The sequence below is a fragment of the Uranotaenia lowii genome, chromosome 3 (genome assembly GCF_029784155.1).
Source record: "Uranotaenia lowii strain MFRU-FL chromosome 3, ASM2978415v1, whole genome shotgun sequence".
Taxonomy (NCBI): domain Eukaryota; kingdom Metazoa; phylum Arthropoda; class Insecta; order Diptera; family Culicidae; genus Uranotaenia; species Uranotaenia lowii.
Window position 1 is genome coordinate 318,516,041 of NC_073693.1, and position 26,200 is coordinate 318,542,240.

General features: G+C 34.9%; 1 protein-coding gene across 1 annotated transcript in view; it reads left to right on the forward strand.

The window, feature by feature from the left end:
* Nucleotides 1-109: 109 nt before the first annotated feature.
* Nucleotides 110-26,200, forward strand: part of LOC129751504 (tyrosine-protein phosphatase non-receptor type 9) — a 63,302-nt gene continuing 37,211 nt past the window's right edge. The window contains exon 1 of the mRNA XM_055747041.1: nt 110-1,497. The gene's annotated coding sequence lies outside the window, so the exon portion shown is untranslated. The remainder of the gene's footprint in view (nt 1,498-26,200) is intronic.

Genomic DNA, 26,200 nt, shown 5'->3' on the forward strand with positions numbered 1-26,200 from the left:
TTTCTCTCGGTCGGTCGGTCGGTCGGAAAATTCGCATCGCCGCGGTCGATCAAAGTCGTCCTCGTCGTCGTCCGTCGGTGAACTTCAACCTACTTCGACGCCGGACGGTTCATTCAGTACTTCACCGACTACGATTGCGACGACGATGACCGATAATCGTTTGGGTTAGTTCGCCATCCCCCTAGAGAAGCAAAGCGAGGAAGAAAAAAATCCTCACAAAGAATCGCTCTAGAATACCCCTTTTCTCCTTTCGCGATAGTTCGCCGTCAGTGCACACGATTCGTCGGTGGATTTTCATTTTTGTTGAGTGCATTCGCGTTTTGGGATGTTGAAGGAACAGAAATTTTCATCGATATATCGATAAACATTAACCGACGAGAGCAGAGGGAGTGCGTTCGGTCGTGATTGGCGTTGAAAATTCTGCGTCTTTGAAATCGAAAATCGGATTTGCCTTTTGGATTAATTTTATAACAGAAGTTTAAAGGAAATATAAATTTTGTCAAACGCCAAACAGAAGCGAGCAAACCAGTGAGCTTTGGAAAATTCGAGTGTCAATTTGTGTAGCTAGAGGCAACGGAAAGTCAAATTATCGAGCGTCCAAATTTGTGTGGTGATTCTCGGTGCCATTTTTGTCTATTTGTGGGTGAGAACTCGGTTGCGAAATTTTCCTCCAACGACAGGGGTCTGATCAGACAAAGCCTAAATTCGAGGAAGGAGAAGAAAATATTTTCATCAAGCTTTTTCCTCGACGAAGCTGCTGCCACCAGTTTTCCTACCCAGTAGCTTTCTTTGTGTGTGTGCGTGTTTTGTGTATGAAAATAAATGTGATTGCGTGTCACAAAACAAGTGAATATCTGTGAATCAATTTGGCAATAGCAATGGCGCAACTAATCAAATTTTCGCCTTATGCTTGAAGCTACCAAAAGACGTAGCAAATTTGAAAAAAGCTGCTAGTTTATTTTACTGCCCAGTAAATTGGTGTGATACTCGAATTAAAATTCTTCAATTATATCAAGTGCCAATAGAAAAATCCCGACAGGTGCATCGAACCAAAAAAAAGTTACTTAAAACACGTGATTAGATTACCGCTGATTGACAGCGCGACAAATTCGGTAACCGAACCTTGTACAGAGAATCAACGCAACTCGTAAACCCATCCAAGAGAAGAGAAGAAATAGAAAAAAAACGCAAGAAAAAACAACATCAGTCAAGTGTTGGTTCTATTTTGGTTCGATTTCCACCAACAACCGACCACACACCATCACTCAATCAATATTGTGAAAGAAAACGTGCAAATTTTCTTAAATACACGACGGGTTTACAGTTCCCGGCATCATCTTTTAAATCTTGACCATTTGGATACTTACATACGTGTACGGATTGTGGCATATTTTCGAAGAGCTTACCTGCTTGTTGCTGAATATTTTGCTGAGAAGGAGCAACTGAGGATTATAGAGGAAAAAAAATCTTAAAACTTTTGAATCAGTAGCAAAACAAGTAAGTGATATAATTTTTTTAATTTTTTTTTTTTACTCGAACTGATTTCTTATATTTTGTTTCCAAAATCTTTATGAATGAAAATACACACCAATAAAATTTATCAAATTACAATCCTTTGAAAGGAAAATTTAGAAAAAGGTTCCAGCTCTAGACGATACTCTGCTTCGCACTGCTGCGTGTAGCGACGATCACATTTATCGGATTACTGGAAGAGGTGCCGGGTTTAATTCATGGTGATTCTGTAATTTATCCTATTAGCCTTTCCGGGTGACCCCATTACGAAACCTTGCAAAACCAATCTACTGGAATTTTATTGGCTCTTCTAGGTGGTAGTAGCAACTTTTGTTTACAGATTGAAGCTTTGAACCCTTAATACATATTGAAAGTAAATTGAAGCTTGTAAATTGAAATTTTAAGCTACTCTGTGCCTTGATTGAAGTCTTTATAAACATTTTTATGAGTTGGAAAACAAGAACACAATTATCTTTCTTTCGTAGGTTTCTTTTAAAGACTCAAATTGGACGGGGATTTCTATTCTATTCTAGATTTTATAATATTTTACTTACATCCATAAGGCCGGAACAAATATCAATTTCTTCTTTTGTCACCCCTCCCCCCCTCTTCAAAAATTTCCTAAAACCCCGAAGAGGGGAATAAATAAAGTTTGAAGAGTATTTCATGGAAATTTCGGAAAATTTATCAAATATGCGAAAGGTTACAAGAGCAAAAAAGTAATTTTAGAAGATGGGAGTTTTGTCAAGAATATAAACTTAATTTTATTGACCTTTTCGATAAAAAAAAATACTTTATTTGTATGTTTTGTGTATTCATATAGAATGCAATTTCGCTACATACAAGTTTTCGTGCAATTTATTCTAATTTATAAGTTTTTTGCATTATTTTTCGTGATGCTCCCACTCCGAGTAACAAAATAAGGATTTGAAATTTGTTCTGGTCTAATTCATTCTTGGTTCTGAGGGTTTTATAACAGCTTTAATGTGCTACAATAGTTCCTGTTAACGTTTTTTTTATCTGTAAGCTCGTGAAAAGCTTTTTTAACAGGAGTAATGCTGAGGATTCAGCTGATAGATAAAACGCCCAAATGAATATGAAATTTGGATTTATCATGGCAGGTTTCGGGGAGTAGGTACTGCATGTCTAAAAGAATTTCAGTCTCAGGAATCACGAAAGAATCGCCATTTTTAAAAGAATGAATTGTAATACATTCTTATAATAGGGTAAGTCGAATTGCAACTTTTCTCGAATTTCAAAAATCGTATCAGAAATGATAAATTAAGTCGTTTATAATGGTGTTGTGAATCGCAATTCCAACTGCATAGTGAAAAGATCGTATAAATGTCGTCTGAAGTCAGTTTGAATTGGATACGATAGAAAGTCCGCCATGTTTGTAAATTTTGGAATGAATCTGCGCCTTCGCGAGCTTCAAGAGAGAAAATCATCGTCATGTTCTCTCTGCAACCAGCAGTGCATCCAGATGGCTAGAAATCAGATGGGGATTGAGTAATGTTGACCAAAGAGAGAACTGGAAAAAAATTGTCGCTGGCAAAAAATCTTGCGCTCTCTTATATTCTTCCGATAGGTACGAATAAGGTATCGGATAACGGCCAATTGGTGTAGTTTGAGTCGCTTCAGAAAGAAATGAAATTTATGTATGTACAGTTGCGTTTAAAAAAGAATGAAATCGCATGAAGCTGCGCACCCACTTCCAACTTTGACAAGCTGCCATTTCTCTCTCGGTTAATATTTTTTCATGAAAATTTCACACAATCTAGTTCAACTATCCAACTAACACTCCACAAAATTTGAAGTCATTACAATGACGGGAAACAAAGATACAGCTATTCCCGTAAAAAAGGGAAATTTGGAACTGCTTCACTAAATTTGCTGTATCTTTGACAATTTTCATTGAAAAATTTTCAAATTTGATCCAAAGATGTAAAAATGTTTGATCTGATACCAGGCTAAGTTTTATCAAAATCGATGAACGTGATCAAAAATGGTGCCGGATTTAAAATGAGGTTCATTATCGCCCATTATCACCCGATTTCATTCTTTTTTGGACGGATGTTTGTATGGAAAACATCGTAATCCATGTACTCTTGTTTTTTTTTCACAAAACAAAAATTTATCAAAAAGAATGTTGTAAATAGCTAAAAACATCATTCGTACTTTGTTTCGAAAGAGAAAATGTTCCAACAGGGTTCAAAATAAAAAGAACAGAGTTTAGTAATGAGCTGCTAATTTCACCGATAAACAAATTTGATCCACAATTAAAGCGAATATTCTATTCGCTATTTTGTTTCAATACCAGCTCTGTTGGAATAATTTCTATTTCTAAACAAAGCAAAAATGAAGTTCCTATCAATTTACAACATTCTTTGTTATAAATGTTGGTTTTGTGAAAGAAAAAACCAGAATAAATAGATTACGATGTTTTCCATACAAACATCCGTCCAAAAAAGAATGAAATCGTCTTCTGGGCGATAATGAACCTCATTTTAAATCCGGCACCGTTTTTTATCACGTTCATCGATTTTGACGAAACTTGGCCTGGTATTGGATGAAACATTTTTACATCTTTGGACCAAATTTCAAAAATTTTCAATGAAAATTGTCAAAGATACAGCAAATTTAGTGAAGCAGTTCCAAATTTCCCTTTTTTACGGGAATAGCTGTATCTTTGTTTCCCGTCATTGTAAAGACTTCAAATTTTGTGAAGTGTTAGTTAGATAGTTGAACTAAATTGTGTGAAATTTTCATGAAAAAAATATTAACCGAGAGAGAAATGGCAGCTTGTCAAAGTTGGAAGTGGGTGCGCAGCTTCATGCGATTTCATTCTTTTTTAAACGCAACTGTATATTGCCTCCACTTTGGCAGGTAAATGCTGTTTTTTTCAACTTACATACAATCATTCTATAATGTATATGGAACGTAAATCAAAACAGCACAAGACTATAGCTACCGAAATGTTTGCTGGGTATAGTCTAAAAAGTTTCTTTTTCGGTCAAAACGAACATTTTTTTGCAGATTTTTAAAATGAGATTTAGGTACCCGGATTTTGATTTGAAATTTTGTATAGAAACACGCGAAAATTTGTTCAGACAATTTCACTTTTTTGTTTTCTCTTGAATATTTTGCAAAAATCATTTGCAAAAAAATTAAGGTTTCCAGAAATAAAGAGTTACCAGATTACACGATTTTGCAAAAATTATTGAATTAAAATGAATTTTATCGTTTTTCGAGATTATTTTATATGGGAGCCCTCCCTTTCCTAGATGGGAGGGACTCAAAACTTCGCTGGAACAATTTATACTCGAAAAAACACTTCATGCCAAATTTCACATCAATCGGTGCAGTAGTTTCTGAATTCTTGAAGACCACAGATACAAATTTGATCTATTTTCTAGAGATTCAAGCGATTTTTACTTAACTTCAAACAACGATTAAACACTTTAATAAAAAGAAAATATTTCCAGTTTCTTTATATCGTGATGACTATAACTTGAACTTTAAAATGCAATCAACAATGAAATTTCGACTTGCTCCATTAAGAGTTATCGTAGCTCAAATATTTAGAGTCATTTTTTATTACAAATTGCTTTATTACTTCAAAAGAGAAACAAATTTTAGTAATCCGTTTTCCACAAAAGATGCGCATGATAATTATCTAAAATCTTGCTTAAAAAATATTTTTGATAAAATGTCACCCTGAAAAGATATAACGTAAAACCTGTTTTCTGTAGGACCATCCTAAGCTTATGAAAACAATTTTATTTCAAGAGATAGATGTTTTAAGTCTTGGACAAAGTTTCATGAATTATTAGGTTTTACAATATTGTAGAACAATGTAGGCCTGTATCTTATCACAATTAGAAAATAATTTTCGTGCCTCAGAAACTTTATGAACCACCCTTAAATTATTACATTCAAAGTGACCACCTTTAGTTGTTGTAAAAGTTTGTTTAAAAACATCAATTGCATCGAACTTAAGGGAAAGACGCAAATAATTGTTTCCCGCTAAATTTCATTTCTGGACCACTGCGCATTGGAGTTTAAATGGTTTAAATACCATTCAGTCTGACAGAATTATCGCGTAGGAATATTTTATTTTCTTTTCTCTCACTTTAAATTTTATTTACAGAAAAATCGCATTCTCTCTTTTTGGGAGAGCATAACTATAGACAAAGGTTGCCAGATTGCCCGGTTTTATCCGGGTTTGCCCGGATATTTAGTACAAAATTTGAGAACAGTCCAAAACGAAATGTTTAAAGTAAGTTTTATAAAAAAAAATCATGAAATGGGGGAAATGGGTTTTGACAAAATTTGCCTTGATATAGCCCGGATTTGTTGTTGCAATTTGGAAATCAAATGCACGGATTTTGCCAGGTTTTTATATAAAATTTCCCGGATTTGTCCAGCCCGAATGTGCTGAAAAAAATTTGGCAACCAATATTATAGACACTATTATGCCTGGCAAAAAGAATGGCGGGAGCCAATCGAACTGTCATTCGCGGGAGCTAATCGAGCATTCTATGATAATGTGTAAGCTCTTCATAACTCTCTCTAAATTCTCAGATTCGTAAATTACATGTTATTTTTGTTACTTTAACTAGAAATCGCGTTTGAAATATATTTCAATCATTAAGATCTACAGGTGAAGAAAATAAAGTGAAAACTATGCTAAAAAACTTTAGTAAACGTTACTAAGAAGCCAAAAAAACAAACTTCAACCAAAATTTTCCAATATTTAGAAAGCTTGCTCGATAGGCTCCTGCGAATGACAGTTCGATTAGCTCCCGTCATTCTCTTTTCCAGACTATATGAAATTATAGTGTTTGTACTGTAAGCATAACATGGTTCACAGGAATTGTTCTAAGGAAACGAAGTATGCTGATCTTTGTATAATTGTTTCTTGGGCATTTTTTTTGTTTTTTTTTAATTGTTGAAGAATAAATAAAATATGCCATGAGATAGCCAAGGTAGCGGCTGGTTAATATGGTGTCCGTGGCCTCAGACAAGCTTTTCTCGTTTGAAAAGAGGCATGAACTTATTCGAGCCCAACAAGCTGAACGATTGGAAATGCCCGAACTTAATTCAAAATGTGATTTGAACAAGTAAAACAGGCAGCTCCATCCTATTTTAGTTTTATTCTTGGAAAACCATTGCATCTGATGACAACTTCTGGTAACCCTAACATTTTTTTCTGCAAATGATAGAAAATCTAATGGAGGTCGCTTCAGCAGAACATTTTAAGACTCTAAAATCAATAACTTTCTTGTTAAAATAAAATTTCTAAAAATTGAACGAAAAATCTGTCAGTGTTGTTAGTTTCTTTTCATGAAAAAAAAATGCTCTTTGAGGGGCGTTATAACTTTTTTGGAATTGGAATTTCATTTGCATTTCGTGAGAACAAAAAATTCAAGAAAAACCAGTAAAGTGCCATTCTCCGAACAAATTATTGCGTTTTTCCATGCAAAAAGTTCCAAATCAAAACGCAGGTAGATACCTAAACTCATTTAAAAATCTGCAAAAAAAGTTCGTTCGTTTTGCCCAAAAAGGAAGTTTTATAAGCTACCAGTTTTACGGTTTTTTTTTTTCATGTGAAAGTTTTACTTCAGCTTAGCATAAGTACAGTTTTTGTGTTTTTGTTATGTCAATTTCGTGATATATTTTAGATACTTCGAAAGTTATAAAGAATAAATCGGTAGAGCAGAATGTCTCAGAACTCTATAAAAATTTGAACTTTGAAAAATTAAAACAAAGCAGTAGCTACCAAACTGCATGAAGAGAAAAATTAATCTGGTGTGCTAGCTAAACTTTTTAGATATTAACCCCAAGATTTATGCAGAATTGAGTGTTGAAATGCCAAGATTTATGCAGAATAAAGTGTTAAAAACTCCATAAAATTGCTATAATTGACGTTTTTAAGCCTCCAATGTTGAATGGCATTGAAAATATTATATTGAAAATATTCAAAAATGAAAGAAAACAGTTTTCAAAGTTCCCCAATTTTCGGTACTTTATGCAATGCTTAAAAAATTAATTCGTTTTAGTTTTCGTGAAACGGTGTTCCAAACAGCGAGTATAAATAAGTGTTGTGTAAAATCAGTCATTAACCATGAAAAATAAAATAACCTAAACCATGGGTGACAAAGATTTTCTTTAAAATCAGTTATCAACAATGAAATTAAATAACCTAAACCATGGGTGGCAAAGACTAGCGTTGTCCGCTAGCATCAAAATAAGCCTATGTGAAGGCTATATGAACTATTATTTAAATTTGCTTCGTTTTGGAATAGAATTGAATAGAATTTCTAGTTTAAAAAAATGCTTAAATACTTTAAAATGTGTTAAATACATTGCAAACTCATAACTCATAGCTTGCCTTCTGCGAGTTTGCTACACTTAGAAGATTAACTCTTTAATTGTGAATTCAACCACGAATCTCTATTCTACAAAATCAAATAAGACGCTTAAAATAACACAAAAATATAAGATTCGTTAAATTTAGTTTAGTGCTTATCGAGATACGAATCTCCGAATCTTGTTGTTTTCCCGTATAGAGTTCGTTGTGGTCTTGTGCTCATACTAAAAAAAAAATGTGTTTTTGAACGCATCCTGGAAGTCCTAACGTTTCCGTATTTTTTTTTTCTTTCTAGAGTGTCAATTTAAATATGCGACTGACTGAAGTTCGCTAAAAAGTTTTCTGCTCTTCACATTTGTTTTTAATTCTTGAAACGTATTCTATTAAGGTAAATTATTCTCATACAATTCGGTGTTAAAAAAAGGGATAAAAAAAATGCTATGAATCAGCTACCAAACACACTCAGTGTATTTGAAAGTTATAAAAAAAAATTAAATATCACAATATTTTCTGACTTTTGTCAAGTATTTGTCTAATAAACAAATCATAGTTTTGAGATAAATTTACATATTTTCCGAGAAACCTAATTGGATATCAGCGTCCCATCAAAAATTAATTCCGGTTCATGGATTTTTCATTTGTGCCAAGTGTCTGGGGCTTCTGCGTTCATCGAAATCCTAAATCTAATAAAACCGAACGGAGCGGCAGAGCCAAACCTTATCGTCGTTGGTTGCGTTGTTCTGAATTCTGCTAATTTTGTTTACAACACCCTTCCGTGAAAACTAAATTGAAAATGCTTCCGAGAAATCGGTTCCACTGCTCCTGCCCTGAACAGTACAGACACTTATCGAGTTTCAGTGGACCGATAGATACATGAGCATGATTTTTCCTGGAAACAAAAATTGCTAATGTAAAATCAGAAATTATGTGAAAACTTCACAATCAAGATTTTTTCTTTTTCGAATGATAACTCCCGGAATGCTGCATTCGCGCGTGGTAAACTGAAAGCAAAGCTGCAAGCAATTTCGCCCGATTGCTGCTGCCAACAACCTAAAAGCTAGAGAGAGATGAGTTGTTGACCCACTTTGAGTCGGTCCAATGTTGATTTGCTGGCTGAAGTGTAAAGTCTCGGTAGGTTGACCTAGTTTTCGGATGTTTGGCGCAAAAGCGTTTGCCCAGGATATGTTGATTTTTCGATGCCGCCCGGAAAAAGGATCATGCTGCTGTGCAGTTCAGGGATTATTAGCACTGTGTGTACTGTGTTTTTGTGTCGACCTAGCGCTACTGCTGCATTCACAACAGAAAATAAAAACTAGGCCATCTTTAGCCGCATCCACCTCGACGGCACTTTTGATATGGCCGGATGCCAGGAGCGCGAGTAACCTTGCGGATCAGCATCAGTGATTCCTATGTTAGTTGAATGGTAATATTGAGATTAAAGTCAAAGGCAACCGCTCCAGCATGTCATTAGTTCTGAAAAAATCTCTCTCTGGAGCCACATTTGATTGAGTTGGCCTCAATCAATTAAGATTGTTTCTTATTTTTGTCTTAAAAGGTTTTGAACCATTTCAAACGCCTATCTACCGAAGAGTCAGCTTTCAAGTTGCAATACTTAAAAATAATTACGCTATTATCAAAATTATTTTTCAGAACATCAATTTTCAATCATATGACACAAACAAAATATAACAAGGTCTTTTGAAACGTTTTTGCAAGGTTTTTTACAAGATTTTTATACGGTCTTCGACAATTTACATTGTTTTTTTTTCACATGGTTTTCGCAATTCACTAAGGTATGATACCTGGAGGCTGGAGGAAATATTTCTATGACCTTTTCAATGGAAAACACTTACAATTTTTTGAAATTGGTGGAATCTGAGGCTTGGGAGGTGATACTTGACCTAAGACCTTATATATGGAGCCTGAGACATGAGACATGAGATTTGACACCTGAGACGTTACACATGAAACATGAGACATGAAGCATGAGACTGATAACTTGATGAGACGTGAAGTGATCTTTGAGAAGTAAGGATCTTCAGCCGATCTCATGCCTTACTCTCTCACTTCTTGCTTACCCCTTCTCATTTCTCATTTCTCGCTGCTCACGCCAAACAGTGGGCCAGTAACCACGCTTCTGCGGTCAAAATTGACTGCAGGCCAGAGGTTTCGTTGTAGCTCATCGGTGTCTTGGACACAGTTACTCGACTATATTTGCGCTATCCATTGATTGATTTGAATTAGTTCTATTTTTCTCCGCAAGGTGGCGCAAAATCTATCTTTTTACAGAAGCAATATACGGGCATGGTTTCTGATACAAAGTTGTTCATTATACCTTTCACATCAACTTTGTAGAACATTATTAAGCTCTTGTGAACTTACCTTGCAAAAATAATAATTTAAAAAATCTTGGAAAAAAATTGTTTTTCTCCTGTTTTTGTTTTTAGCTATACAATACCTCAAATTTCCACAGTATTCGATTGGAATAGACTCAAATGAGATATTCTAATAGAAAACTTATTTTATTCGCGGATTTTTTCTGTCGAATCGCAAAAAATAGGACAAAACAAGCAATAGACACATCTAATAACAAAACGACGAAAATTCGACTTTTCTACGAGAAATGCGGATGTTTTCTTTGAAAAATGTCTTTAAATATGTAAATTTGTATTAAAAATTAATCAAATTTATTAAATCATTTGGCAAGGAACCCACGAGAACCCACCGAAATTTTTTACATGCATTTAGATCATAATCACTACTGTCACTTCTCGAAAAATGAGGTGCGCCAAACTGCTCTCCCGGAAGTTATTGCAATTTGAAAAATGTATAATTTCAACCTATTTTTTACGATTACGACAGAAAAAATCTGCGAATAGAATAAGTTTTCCACTAGAATATCTCATTTGAGTCTATTCCAATCGAATACTGTGGAAATTTGATGATGTATTGTATAGCTAAAATCAAAATAGGTGAAAAACACATTTTCCAACGTTTCCTTAAATTATTATTTTTGTAAGGCAACATAGAGCTTAACAATGTTCTACTAAGAAACCATGCCTGTATCTTACTTCTGTAAAAAGTTAGATTTTGGCACAGCCTTGCGGAGAAAAATAGAACTAATTCAAATCCATCAATAGATAGCGCAAATATAGTCGAGTAACTTTGTCCAAGACACCGAAGAGCTACAACGAAGCCTCTGGCCTGCAGTCAATTTTGACCATAAAAGTGTAATACCTGGCCCACTGTGCGTCTTACGTCGCACTTTTCACTTTTCTCAATCTTATTACTCACGTCTCACTCTTACTTCTCTAGTCTCACATTTCACGTCTCATGTCTCATTCGTCATGTTTTAAGTCATAAGTCTAATATCTCTCGTCTCAACTCTCAAGTCTCGCTCAGTTCTCAAGTCTCAGGACTCGGATCTCATGCATCCGGTCTCTTTTCTTAGTTTTTATGTCCCTGGTCCATATTTTAGATCTCAGGTCCAAGATCTCAGGTCCTAGTTTTCAGGTTACATGTCTAATTATCTCAAGTTTCAGACAGGATGGGCAGCGAACCGAGAAACCCGGGAAAACCGAAAAAAATAGTAGTTGCAGAATTTTGTATCTGATCCAAGTTTAAGACTTAAATTTAGATCTCAGTATTAGGACTCAAAATTGAAATTTCATTTTTTGAGTTCAATTAGGATTAAGATAATTATTCATTATATCTAATTATGGACTCGAAATAAGATAGAAAAAAAATTAGGAACAAGGAGCAAAAATCACGAACCATATACCCAGTAGGGAATGAGAAATATTTATAATTTAAATGTGATTATTGAATCTAATATCCGAATTCAGAATCGAATTTTTTTGGATTTCAAAATAAGAAATGTAAATGGAATCAATTTACAATTTAAGTATAGTTGAGAAACACTTGATCAGCATTTTACTTAAGATGCAAAGCGGGGGAAGAATGAGAAAGCTGCATTATACATGCTCTTTGTGCGGCGAATGATTATTTCTCCGGTATCGCCTGCAGTGTTACGCCTTCAAGTTCACGTTACGTGATAAAATGTGACAGGCTGGTGCCAGAAACCCATCCTCAACCTATACATCTCCACTAGAAGGACAACATAAATATTACTAGAAGGAGGACAATCGAGAAAGTTCCTCGTTTGTTTTTTTACGGCGAATGCAACTTCCACATGAGGACACTTTTCAATTCTAACTAATGGCAACAGCCGTTAAGCCGTTTTGAAAAAGTACCCCCGAATGCTTAGACGCAAGGCCTTTTCATAGAAATGGTTTCGTTCTCGTCTTAGAAGAGCTAGTTGGAATATTTCTTTCAAAGTCAAAGTCATTTCGGAACGACCTTCATCCAAGAATGATCCACATCAGATGGAGATGGAAATAAGAGAAAAAAAAACAACTCTGCATAACAAGCAGCGACGGCGTTGAAGAGCGATGGTGAAATATATACAAAACCGTTCCGATTCGTGGAGATCGATTGGTGGTGAGGCGCAGAAAAATCTGCGATAGGAAAAAAAAATGTTTTTCATCACAATCCGCGGCCTGGTTCGGGCTGCTAAATATAGTTAAGATGTTTTGCAAAACCCACCGACAAGCTCACGTTTCTCTGGGAAGTGGATTTTTAACCTGTCTTGCTGTTTGTGCTGGTCTGGAATTTGAGTGATTCCGAGAGAGTCAAACGTTTACTTTCTAGATAAATTTGGTGTGAGGTACCTGGTTTAATTACAAACACAGCAAAAACGGGTTCAAGGATCTGAGCACCACGAATCTTAGGCACCACAATATAAACATATTTATTGAAATGGTTAATTACTACCATGGAGTTCAAGTTTTAGAATGTTCGCCGTTTCGAAGCACGAATTTATCTTTTTTACATCTCCACGCTATAAGTTTAAAAAACCTTTTTCCAGGAGCCTTTTAATCCTCAAATAAAGGGTGATACAGTCAAATTTGGTCAAGGGAAAACGCGTGTAAATCGGTGAAATCGTTTATTTAAAAAAATCAAATTAAATTTCTTTTTCAAGTTTGATTAGTATAAAATTCAGGAAAATACTCAGTTAGGCTTCCGCTTTTCCAAATCCGAATGGCCGGGCCTTACGCTTAACCCCTGCCATCAGATTTTGTACAGCCACCTTGTCCATCTTCTTCGCCGCCGAAAGCCAGTTTGCCTTGAACTGCTGCTCGTTCTTAGCAGTTTTTTTTTGGTCTTCTTTAGGTCCCGCTTGACAATAGCCCAGTATTTCTCAATTGGGCGGAGCTCTGGCGTGTTGGGAGGGTTCTTGTCCTTGGGAACCACCTGCACGTTGTTGGCGGCGTACCACTCCATGGCCTTTTTATCGTAATGGCAAGATGCCAAATCCGGCCAAAACAGTACGGAACAACCGTGTTTCTTCAGGAAAGGCAGCAGACGTTTGTTCAAACACTTTTTCACGTAAATTTCTCGGTTGACAGTCCCGGAAGCTATGAAAATGCTGCTTTTCAAGCCACAGGTACAGATGGCTTGCCAAACCATATATTTCTTCGCGAACTTTGACAGTTTCATGTGCTTGAAAATATCTGCTACCTTTCCTTTTCCTTTTGCCTTATAAAACTCCTGTCCCGGAAGCTGCTTGTAGTCGGCTTTGACGTAGGTTTCGTCGTCCATTACCACGCAGTCAAACTTCGTCAGCATCGTCGTGTACAGCCTCCGGGATCGCGCTTTGGCCGTCGTATTTTGTTTATCATCGCGATTTGGAGTCACTACCTTCTTGTAAGTCGATAGTTCGGCTCGTTTTTTGGCTCGATGCACGGTTGTAGACCCAGCTTATTTGCGGAATTTCGGAGAGAGAGGTTAGGGTTTCGCTTGAAACTACCGGCAACTCTCTTTGTCGTCTCCGCGGCTTCCGGTTTTCGATTTCCCCCTGATCCAGACTTCCTGGCTGTCGACAAACGTTCCCCAAACACTTTAATTACATTTGTAACGGTTGATTTGGCAAACTTTTAGCGATTCTGCCAGCTTTGCGTGCGAGTAGCTCGGATTTTCGCGATGCGCGAGCAAAATTTTGATACCCTGCTCTTCTTCCTTGTACAGCATTTTGACAACTGAAGAGTGAGTTCCAAAATCAAAATAGGAGCAACATTCTACACACACACACCTTCAAAATGAGGGGTGTTCAGGTTTTTTAAATGCAAATTGAAAGAAATACGTCAAGTTGATATTGACCAAATTTGACGTATCACCCTTCAATAAGAAGAGAGGGGTCTCGAATAATCATAAAAACATTTTTCGTGTTCATATAACTTCCCGTGTCAAATTTGGTTCCGTTTGCTTCATTATTTTCGAGTTTTGTTAAAATTTGTATGGTAGCTCCACTCCTCACTTTTAAAAGAACTACAATATATAATAAGGTGGCTGAGATATGGCCGATTAAATTTTTCATATTTTAGAGGGGGTGATCTCAAACTTTTGGCCGGCAGTGTATATTCAAAGAAAAAATCTTCTCACACCGACATACCTCATTGTGCCAAATTTGGTACCATTTGCTGAATCGGTTCTCGAGTTATGTAAAGATTCCTCTTTTGTCTGGACCCTCTCCCACTTCCAGGCAAAGGGAGGGGCCTTAACCCATAATAGGAACCTTCCCTGGCCTCAGAAGCATCCACCTGCCAAGTTTTAGACAAATCGATCCAGTGGTTTCCGATTCTATAGGGAAAAGATCGACAGACAGACATTAATTTTTTCATAATAGATAGGTTTTTGAACGGATTTTATCAAAAAGCTTTGTCTTAAAAAGCTCCCTGTTTTTAAGGATGAATCATTCAATAAAATGAAAAACCTTCAAATTAAAGAAAAAGCTACAAATATTTATACACAAATTATTGATTTACCTTTTCGTTTCGTGTAATGTTTTATTATTTTAAATTGATTTTTTTTTTATTAATTGAGGTATTTTGTTGACAGATTGTTGATACAATCGCTATTTTTCTTATCTTAGGCGTCCAGGAAAAAAAACTATAAAAGGTTTGAATAAGAATACATATCCTTTTAATTTACTTTGATTTTAAAGATACACGTTAACTGAATAACGTGGTACGCCACTTTCCAATCCTATATTTATTTTTCAAACCAAATTATAAAGAAAAATGTAGTTTTCCCTTTCAACATACTCGGAATCCGTTGGCAACAGTGGGAGGGAGGTTCAAAAGCTCATATCGTGAAAATAAAAATCAACCCCCTTCGCTTGGGGATCCCGGCTGGCCCTTTTTCTTTTTTTTTCACCCCTACGTACTTTTGTATAGGTATAGAACTATACATTTTCAACCAAACGTTGATTCCCTAAAGGGAAAACAACCGTGTGCTAGCTGGTTTAGGGAAAGGAAATCCTCCTACGGAAAATCTCATCACATCGCAAAACAAACAGTGCAGGGTACAGGAAAAAAAAAACTTATGGGGAAAAATTCCGTCACTATACCACCGACGACGAACCGTTGTTGAGCACACACAGACTTGTGCAAAAATTGGCATCCAATTAGCTAACCAGAATTTTCCGCTAGGGTTGGACGAAGGTCCTACATGGTTTGCCCATTAGAAAGACGAAATATTTAGGATTTTTAAGGACATTTTCCAAAGGATTATCCCACAGGGTTCAACTTTTGCTAAATCTTAAATTTAACTTGGTTCCTTAAATTGAGTCCGGGAGAAATCGACCCATCCTAATGTAGCGGCAACCCTGGAGAAGCCGCTTGTGGCCCAATATTTGCACTTTTTCCTTGTACTAAGCCACCGAACGATGACTCATCGTATCGGTCGGTTCCTTCCTTTCAGAAAGTTGCCAGTCTCGATTCCGGTGAGCGCGCGGGGTAGGAGATCCTTTTTCATTCATTTTCCTTTTTTCCCATTCGCAAAAGCATCCCTCCAGGCACGTGTGCAGTGTAGGGGTGGTGGTGTTAGTGGTTGTGAGAGGTGAAGGTGCCAACCAAATCCTGAAACGAACTGAACCCTGTATAATTGTGTTAGTTGAAGGTGGCGGCAGCGTTTCATTCTGGGGAAATTTGTTGTACAAATACCAGTGCAAGGTCGTGGTGATGACCCTCGTTTCGTCCTCCACTTCACCAAAAACTGCTGCCAACGTCCAGCCTCACACCCGCTTGGCTGCCTACAATCATACAACAGATTTCAGATCTGGCCCGAATGTTGATAAATAAAACCGCCACTCGACTCGACTCCGGGCCGGGCCCAGGAGTGAAACGATTTGTTGTTTTCTCAATTCCGGCAGCCGTTTTATTGCGGCCCTGCTTGCTCTGGTCCCTTTTTTATGGTGCCGGCCGCCGATTCTTGGGCTGATGGCTGACAGAGGCAGGTTATCGTAAAAAATGTTATTTTATGCTAATTTTGTTATTGATTTTAGGGCGGTTTAGGTAAATATTTGATGTGCAATCAGTTGCCACTATCAGGCTCCAGCTAATTTAAAGAAAATAAAATTAAAACAGTTCAACTGAACACTTTAAACTCAAATATCATTGATTAAATATTTAATTTCTTTAACATTGCATACTTTTTTTTGTTAATTCCTCATCAATCAGTGGAAAATTGATTCACAGGACTTTAATTATAGCCTTTATTTGGATCAGACGTTGTTTATGAAGATTTTTACCTTTGTATGGCGACCGTCAAACATATGTCAAGATCTTTAGAGAAGTATCACTATATTTTATTGTGACACCACTTGTACTGTTGTTTTGATCGGGAATTTAGAAAAATTGAATTTCGTTAAACGAAATTAAAAATCGCCTGAAGGTTATGAAGTTGAGGTGACTTTTTCTCTTGCACATGGCGACCGTCAAAACAGGTGCAACATTTTTAATCGTCGTTGAAGTGCCCTGACTGCATCAAAAATGATCATAACTAAGAGTAACGTTTGAAAATATCACGTTCTCTTATTGACAGATTTCACACAAAATCGAAAAGAAGTTGGCATGACCCTCTCAAAATTTAATGAAACTTTTTGGGGCTAAAGATGTTACCTAGTAAAGCAACTTGGTATACTTATTTTTCCCAAAAATTATCTTAACTTATATTTGAAAAGATCCATACTTTTCATGCAAAAATTTTATAAACATTTTCGGCTCAAAAATTATAATTCCTACACAAATGTGGGTCAAGAGAGAGTTTTGAAGAATAATTAAAAATCCATACTGAAAAATTCGATCATTTTTCTTAAACTTTCCCGTATAGGTACTACATTTGTGTAGGAATTGCAATTTTAGAGCTAAAAATTTTCATTAAAAATTGGCCTGGAAAGTTTAGCCCTTTTCAAATGTTACGCTAGATCTTTTTTGGGAAAACTAAGTATGACAAGTGCAATAACTACGTGAGGACTATACACACACAAAGTTTCATTCAATTTTGAGAGGGTCATGCCAGATACTGTGTCGAGTTGGCACGAAATCAGTCTATTGTAAGACCTTTGGTTGATCTAGCGTAAAATATCCGGTGTAATAATATTAGTGATAACTAGGGGAAAGGTTTCCTAAATGAACCTATCGGGTTAAATGACCCTACGGCTGTTTGATGAAATGGCTGACTAGACAGCTTATCTGACCAATGCATTTTGAGGGTGATACGCTTAGAACATAAGGCAAGACAGAATTTTATGAATTTACAAAATTTAAAAAATCATACAAGGTTTTGATACATTTTGATGTAATATTTCGACTTTTAAAAATTATACGTAAAGAAGCTTAAAACAAAAATTAGGATGGTTTTTGTTTCTTACTCAAATGAACTTAAGAAATTAAACATTATAAACATATTTCAGCTTTTGTGGGGGTTTAATAATGATTATATAGTGAATAATAGAGTGTTTTTGTATGCCCCCATCATGTTTGTAAAATGCCCCCATCCTTAAATAACAGGTTAAACAGAATTAATAAATGATTTTTATCATTGAACCTTCAAATCTAGCTCTGAATAACATCTTAAGAGAGAATTGAAGATCTAAAAACAGATTTGATAAAGTTTTTCTCATGGATGAACTGCCTCCATAATATGGCAACCCTAACTTTTGTTTTATTCCGTAAAATTATAATATACATAGATTTTTATCAAACGTCAGCTTTGTCGTACGGATATTATTACTTTCTAGCAGTTTCTATGAAGTTATAATAACATCGTTTTCTTGGAAACAGAAGACAATTTTAACATAAAAATTACTCCAATGCATAGAAAACAGATGCCTGCACACGTGTATATAGTTTTTGTACACATATTCGATGTGATATTTGATTAAATCAGTGTTCTGCTTAATGGGCGCATTTAGCCCGCTCCTCCCCTATGTCTTATCACTGTTGAAAAAAGTGTCAAACGGTGTTGAAGAAAGTGAGCAAATTGATCGAAAAAATTCACTGGTGCCGAAAGATGGTTTTCTCTAGATTTGGTTTCGTGCAATTTATTTCTGTTCCCAACCTTAAGTCACTTGCGGAGAATGCGTTTGGATTTAATCGGAGAGTTGATCACCAATGTCAAAAATACTCAAATAGATTTTATGTAGTTTAAGTTACAACTAAAACCAATTAAGAGGAGTTTTCTAAATGATAATCGAAAATTAGGAATACCCTAATTCGATTATTTGAATCCTTATTTTACACTCAGACATAATGGCAGCAAAATGATAGAATGTTAATTTTTTTTTCAAAATTAATGGCTTTTTATCATATTCTGTTCTCATTTTTCATTGATTGGAATTTTAAAACTCAACAACAACCATCTATCAGTTCAGTCTAAAGTTTACCTCATTTCTATTCACAAACCACGCGTAAGCTTAAGGTGCTCGTCTTGCGTCTTGGCTGAGCAGAAATCAGAATCAGATTTTAAGTTCTTTTCCTCTCTGTTCGTAAAAGAGAGTTATGCTTATGCTTTGGAAATTGTCCATTTAAAATTCGTTTACTTTATTTTGAAACCTCTTCAAGAAGACGGTTCCTTTTTGTCGTTAGGATCATTTTTAAGAACTTCGGATTGTCGTCCCATATCTAGAAGGTATTCCGTTTGGGTCATTCTTGTGAAAAAAATGATTTTTTTTTACAAAAATACATAAATCTCTAGGTGCTCTAGTTTTGATAGTTATATTAATAAATTTGAAGTATTGTTACAATGTGGTGTAATATGCGAATAAATTAAATTTTCAACACATTGCGGACAAAACACGAAATATCTCGATTTTTCGCTCGCCAGCAGTATGCTACACTTTGAAGCATAACTCAAATGTACTGTGTTTAATTGTTATTAAAACAAAAATTTAACACATTATTTGTCGCCCAGGGGTTTCTGAGATATAGAATGATGAGTTTCGGTTTTCCTCGGTATAATTTTTTAATTAGTTAAGTATTTAAATTTCTTTTAATCGATCGATTTTATCGATTTGGTCGAAAAATGATACATTCAAGATGAAAGGTGTGGAAAATTCCTAAATATTCAATCTCCTTTTATTGAAAAAATATTCATGAAAAGCAAGTATGTGTGCTCTATAATATTCATGACTGAAAATTGAAAGCTTTAGTTAAATAAAAAATCTTTTACCTTGTCTGTTGTTTCGTCAAAAGATACAACGACCTTAAACAATTTGCACAACAGCAAAATCAACTGGTTGACAAAAATCCGCTTTCCCTTCCCTAGTTTTGTAGAAGCATTCCAAATTGTCCGGTTTAAACTGAGCTAGTCCGTTTGTTTTTTTAAGAATAAAAGTAGGAAAAGCCCGGTCCGGCCCGTTTGCCCGGCTATTGAGGAAAACATTTCCGCATTTTTCCCCCGAATTTATTCACAATTTTCAAAACGAAAAACGAAGACAAACACATACAGGATCTTAATGAAGCTTGATGTTTCCTCTAAGAGATTCCTTTTATTCGAGGATATAATGGTTAGCATCTTACAAACAGACATGCCATTCTCTACCGAGAAAAACGGAGAACGGAGAAAAAAACACCTCCGTGCGATAGTTGCAAATCACCCGGGTGAGATTTTTCGATCCTCTCCACACATTATTCGCAGCCCGGTTTCGAAAGCCACACACACCTTAGTTCAATAGCTCCGGCGTGCGACGATTTGTCACTGTAGAGCACCCCGGTGAAAACACAGAACCGACTATTTAAAGCCACCAAAAAGCAAAGACAAAAACAAACACGACGGTGTGCATAATAATAGCATCAACAAACGATGAATGTTTCGGGCGAGTGGTTCAGCTTCGTATGTGTTGGTAAACGCTACAAGCTAAGCCAGCTACCGTCGCTGTCGCTCTCCGTGCTGAAAACATTTTTTCACTGTAGTGTGTGTTAGCTCTGTCGTGTTGATTTACAGATTCTCTACAGAGGTTCGGCTAAAAATCTCTGCGGTGCGTTTCAGAGAATCTCTACAGAGAATCGAAAACCGAGAACGTGGGTGATTCTCGTAAGAGAAATTGCAAGCCTGCTTACAAATGCTAAAACCACCAACCCAAAGACCAGGATTCGATCTCATGACCTTTGGCTTAGAAGACTTGAAGGCTATCCTCTGTGCCACAGGCAGCTACAAAATCCAAACCAGAACTACAATTTTTTAACATAATGCCCGATATTTAGAGCTTGTTCAATCGAAATAAACTTGCACACATTTTTAGGAAGTGTAAAATTTGAATTGAACGCTGCTGATGTGACTGAATAAAAATAATACTCCATGTGTTCATTTTTAATTTTTTTTTTCTTTTGAATTTTTATGAGAAATGCCTGGATTTTAGGCAGATTTGACTGGAATGGAAAAAACCTGGATTTTGATTCAAATTACCCGGATAGACCCAGAAAATTTTCTGGAAAGTTCAGTTTACAACCACACGCTTGAGATAATGCACACAAAGGAGTTAATCCACTAAGTCTTTACGTGGAATTCTAGATTCAGTTATTTGGAAGTAAAGTAGTTACTACAAAACTCACGTAGAGTCGATGTGATGCAACGAAACTCAAAATTACATAACTAATCCTGTTGAACTAATTTCTAAATTAATTTAAGTGTAGTTTTAATCAGTACATGCCTAAGTTCTCCGAAACAGCAGATTTACTTATCCACCATATTGGTTGGCAGATTTCTAAAATGATGACGTAGGTAGTTATTATGAAAATAAGCAAGCATTTTACTGAATTCTTCAATTTTTTCATAAAAATATTTTTTTATAATTCGTTAGCTTCGATTTATGAGCTTCTTAGAAAAATGCGATTTGGTTTACGATTTTGCATAAGATGCGAATTCACCTCGGAATTATCCTGATTTTTTATTTGAAATTGTTATTTTTGTTTTGTTTGTTTTGATTTTAGTCGATTTAACATTTTTATGTCATTCGCGACGTATATCAACGATGCAGTTGGCGGACCGAAATTGTTATTATTGGTAACTATTTCCAAGCATATTGCAAGCATGAAATTTGGAAATATCGCTAGAGGACACATCTTCAAGTCCTAATGAATCATCCAACATGCAAGTTTCGTGTTCGTTAACATCAAAATGTGAAATTTGATAAATCATTTTTTCTCGTCAGTCATTTTTGTTCGTATTTTGGAATGATTTTAATCTCTTTTTTTATTTGTTTCATACTGAAATCAATTGTTACATCGCGAATTTTAGTTTGATTATAGTAAGTACAGTAAATTTTAACGAAATTGATGAAAAACGAAGATGTAAGTTAATTCCCTATGTAATCTATGCAATATTTCATAATAAAAACGCCATCATGCTTGTATAGTTTAACCTTAATTTTATCTGAAAACCTGTCAAAATCCAGGCAATCTCCGAGCAAATTTGGTCAAAACCCAAGAATTGCTCAACAAAAATCAAGAAAAAAAACTCTAAACAAAAATTCTTTCAACAAAACTTACCAGCAGATTTTAAATCATATTTTAGGCTCCCAAAAACACTTTTGTGATTATTTGTATAAAATTTGCTCAAAAAATTTTTTCCCAAATTTTTTATTGAATATCCGGGCAAACCCGGATAAAATCGGGCAATCTTGCAACCTTAGTTTAAGGCTTGCCAGATACTTTCAGATAAAAGCGGTACATTTCACGCAGAAAAAGCGGAACACAGCCGAAAAAAGCAGGACATTTCAAAACAGCTTAATTGTGCAGCCAAACTTATAAGTTTACCATCAGCCAAAGTTGTTCATAGAAAGTACACTAAGGTTAACGCAGATTGATTTTACTCAGTTTTTCTTACATGACTTTTATTTACACGGTAATTTTTCCACGGTTCTCGCGAATTAACACGTTATTCGAGAGAAAATATTTCAAGTCGTACATAAAAACGGCGGATACGATACCGTAAAAAAAACTTTTGTGTAATTTGTTTAAAAATTAGTTTTTTTGGTAATTTGTTTAAAAAACGCCCTCCAAAAACAGTTAACTGAATCAGAATCTTACTGTAATGCTAGAGATCTAGAGCTTTCAGTATTGCTTTATATAAATTATGAAAAGTGCTGCTTATTTTTAGAAAATCTAAGCAACACTTCAGGTTTTACAAGACCAAATTAAGTTTCATAAGTCGCCTGAATCAGTGTTATTTGGGAAAGATGTATTTGAAAGATTTTCTCTTCATTACAGAATTCAAATTGAGACTAACGTTTGATTTTTTCCAGTATTAGCCAGTTAACTTTGTAAATGTTTTCCTAAAAAGCGGGACATTTTGAGGAAAAGCGAGACAGCGGAACATTCAACAAAAAAGCGGGAAAATAATCGAAAATCGCGTTACGTAATATTTGAACAGCCCCTTAAGATAAATTTTAACCCGATGTAAGAGATCTCACAACGAGCCTACGTGAAATACGAATTTCAAAGTTGTTTTGATAACTTTTCTGCTGTTTTCAGTAAATTCTCAAGATGTTTCATACGACGTTATAAAAGCGAGAAATTCTGTGATTTTTTCTGTTAATTCTTCAGTCATTGTTCTCAATGTTCAACGTTAATATTGTTTAGCTTTTAATTTCTTGAATTTTAAATTCGTATTTGAAAATGCATAAAATTGGATAAATTCAGAGAATAAAAATATCTTAAATTTCATACTCTTCATATTTTTTATACAATGGTCCAAAAAAATGACCTATGCAAAATTTCAGCTCAATCGTGTTTGATTTAGGGGTGCCTCAAAGCGCTCAAAGTTTTGGTTTTTTGACCCAAAATCATCAAGGGAAGGAGTTTGGCAAAGGGAATCGGAAAAATCGAAATCTGGTGTTATCCCGAAAATCAAATGTTTTTTTTTATCAAGTGCACTTGAAAATTTCAAAAATCATCAAAGAAAGAACGGAAAATCGAAATTTTTATTTTGATGTCAAATGACTTAAAAATGCATGAAAAAAATTTATGACCGAGAAAATCGATTGTCTGTTACTTTTCTTGATTTTTTTAATTTTTCGGAAAACGGCCGGTTCCAAAAAGTCGATTTTTGGCCAAAATTGATTTTATTTGAGATATTATCAGATCAGATCAGTCATTTGGCATCAACATTAAAATTTCGATTTTCCGAATTATGGTCCCCCCTTACTAGGCTTTCAAAATTTTAAAATTCATTCTTGACTAAATTTCAACATTCTATCAATTTTTAAGCAATTTGGCATCAAAATAAAAAAAAACGATTTTTCCGATTTTCCGATTTGATGGTCTTTAAAAACCGAAACTTCGAGTGTTTTGAAGCACCCCTTAATGAAGTCCGATTGAGCTTAAATTTGGCACAGGTCAGTTTTTTTGGGCCAATCTACAAAATGTATATGATTGGTTTCGAAATTCGATCATGAAATTTTTTTTTTTTTTTTGCAACTCTAATGTACATATATTCAATTACAGAATTTAGGCAAAGTTTTCTAATTCCTGAGCTAAAAATTGGAATTTCCATTTTTTTGCAATTTGATCTGAACGAAAAGGAAGGAAAAGGAAAGGCCGGCTAGACTACTAAAGCCCACATTCGGCGGCCGGTCGTTGTTATACCTATTATGGTGTTCATATTTACTAAGTGGGCTATTAGCCACTCGCCGTTAATTAGATTCAGGAGCGTGTTGGCTTCTCGAATAACAACACAGTATGTAGGAACAACCTACCTTCGTTGCCACCAAAGCCAAATCAACTAGCTAGCTAGCTCTAGCAAGTAAGCTGCCGTCTAATTTTCTCCGTCAATGAAAACTTGGCTGCCTCGGCGAAGTGTCAGGCGAGACACGTCATCCACCTCGCCATTTTCATTCAAGAGTGCCCCTCGCTTGAGCCTTTATGCCCTTGCCTTGGAAGGGAAAGTGGAAAAAAAGTTTTCTAGTTGTCCTGCCAAAGGTCCTCATTTGCAATTATACGCAAGGTTACGGCATAATTCTAGGAATAATTAACCTGTGGAGGAAAATTTAAAGCGGCTTCAATTCTTGAGATCTGCCATGCTTTACATTCAAGCGGCAAACTATTTCGGTAATTAACACGTCACTGTGATCCACAGTATTAATTTTCTTAAAATTAGCATTACTGAATTTATATGTTCTACAAAATCGTACTGATTTTCCAAAATCAACATACTATTCATTAACTGTTTGGTGCTTTTTATATAGTTTCTACTGAATAATTTATTTGACCTTGAAAAACACCGAAATTGTAAATTTGATCCGTAAAGTGACTCGTGGAAATTTTCTGAAAAAACTCAATGATGTTACTTTTTGATCATTAATATATTTTACCATCTGTGGTCTTCAAACGTCACAAAGCCTGATCTTCCAGTTTCATTGAATCCAGCCGGGATTCCATCTCACCTGGCTTTTCGTAATGCGCCAAAAAGCAAAACTCTCGCATCTTGTATCCTGTTGATATCCTTGCATTCGCTTCATACCTTTGGCCTAGCACCAAACGTGTATGTTCATATGTTTTCTCAGCAGGGCCGTAGGAAGAACCGACTCATGGGGGGGGTTTTGGTGACAGATTTTTACCTATGATTATTTGCCCAAAAACGCACAAAAAAAAATTAAAACAAATTATGTTTGTAACTATGTACATATATGAATATTAATTTTTAAGTACTCATTATTAGTATTCGCATTAAATAGTAACTTTAGAAAAGTGGTACTTAGCCTAAACAGTGAGCTGAATTTTTAAATGCACTTTAAAACAAGATATGGAATTTTCTTTCATCGATGTTTAATTTGTTTAAGAGTCTGATATATCAAATTTATTGGATTTGAGCATAGAATAAGTTCTTTTTAGAGTAGCTTTGAATTTCTTATGAAAAAAACAAATCAAACAAGCCCAATCTTGCAAACTCTTTTGCAAATTCTAAGATTCATACTTTTGATGAAAATTAATAAAATCTAAAAAAAAACAGTAAGAGATAAAAAAATTTCGGATCAAACATTCATGATGCAAACTTGAACTAAATTTATGATTTTGATTTGGAATTTGGCTTTAAAAACACTGCAATATTTATAATGTTAAACAAAACTCCGGGAAAATATTAAATTTTGAGCAGATTTTTTGGGTGAAGATCAGGTTTTTTTAACAGCAAATATTTTTCATAAAGAATTAATTCTATAATGAAAATCTTGTGGATGATTTTTTTAAATATAATTTTAATATTTTGCATAAAACAAAATGAGAACATTAACCAATTTCTACTTTATATTTGTAATTTTCAGCTGAATTGTTTGTCCAACTAATTCTGATAAAGTATTTGAAATCTGGTAATTGAATTGACAAGCTTATGTTCTTTTCAATTCCTCAACAATTCTATAAAAAACTCATTCAAAAGCTATACCTTTTGCAAATTTTCAATCATAATTCTGATCCTGAATTCTGAACCTGGATTCGAAAATTGAACTTTGAATCTGTTTCTGAATTTCTATACGATTTTTTAAATGTAGAAAGATACTTTTTCCGTTTCTTTATTCCAGATCAAAATTTTTTAAGGCAAGTTTGGAGCCATCATTAATGAATCTATTATTTAAATTCTGTAGTGATGGTTTAACCTTATTTCATATTTCAATTATTTATTTTGAAACTATTTTGTGAATCTCAATTAAAATAAGAATTTCAAATGTTGGATCCGAGTTTTCCATTTTGGATTGTCACTTAGAAGATTTGAATGTTTAAATTTTGTGTTAGAATAAAGTTAAAGAACTTCGAATTTCAATATAAAGCAAAATTATTACTTTTATCATACTCGGGAAACTATTATCAAAATATTGAATATGCATATGATATTCGAAAAACATGATTAAAATTTGATATGAAATGCAAAACCAAATTTGAACCAGGATTTCAAAGCAGCTTTTCATTCCTAATTAATAATGAT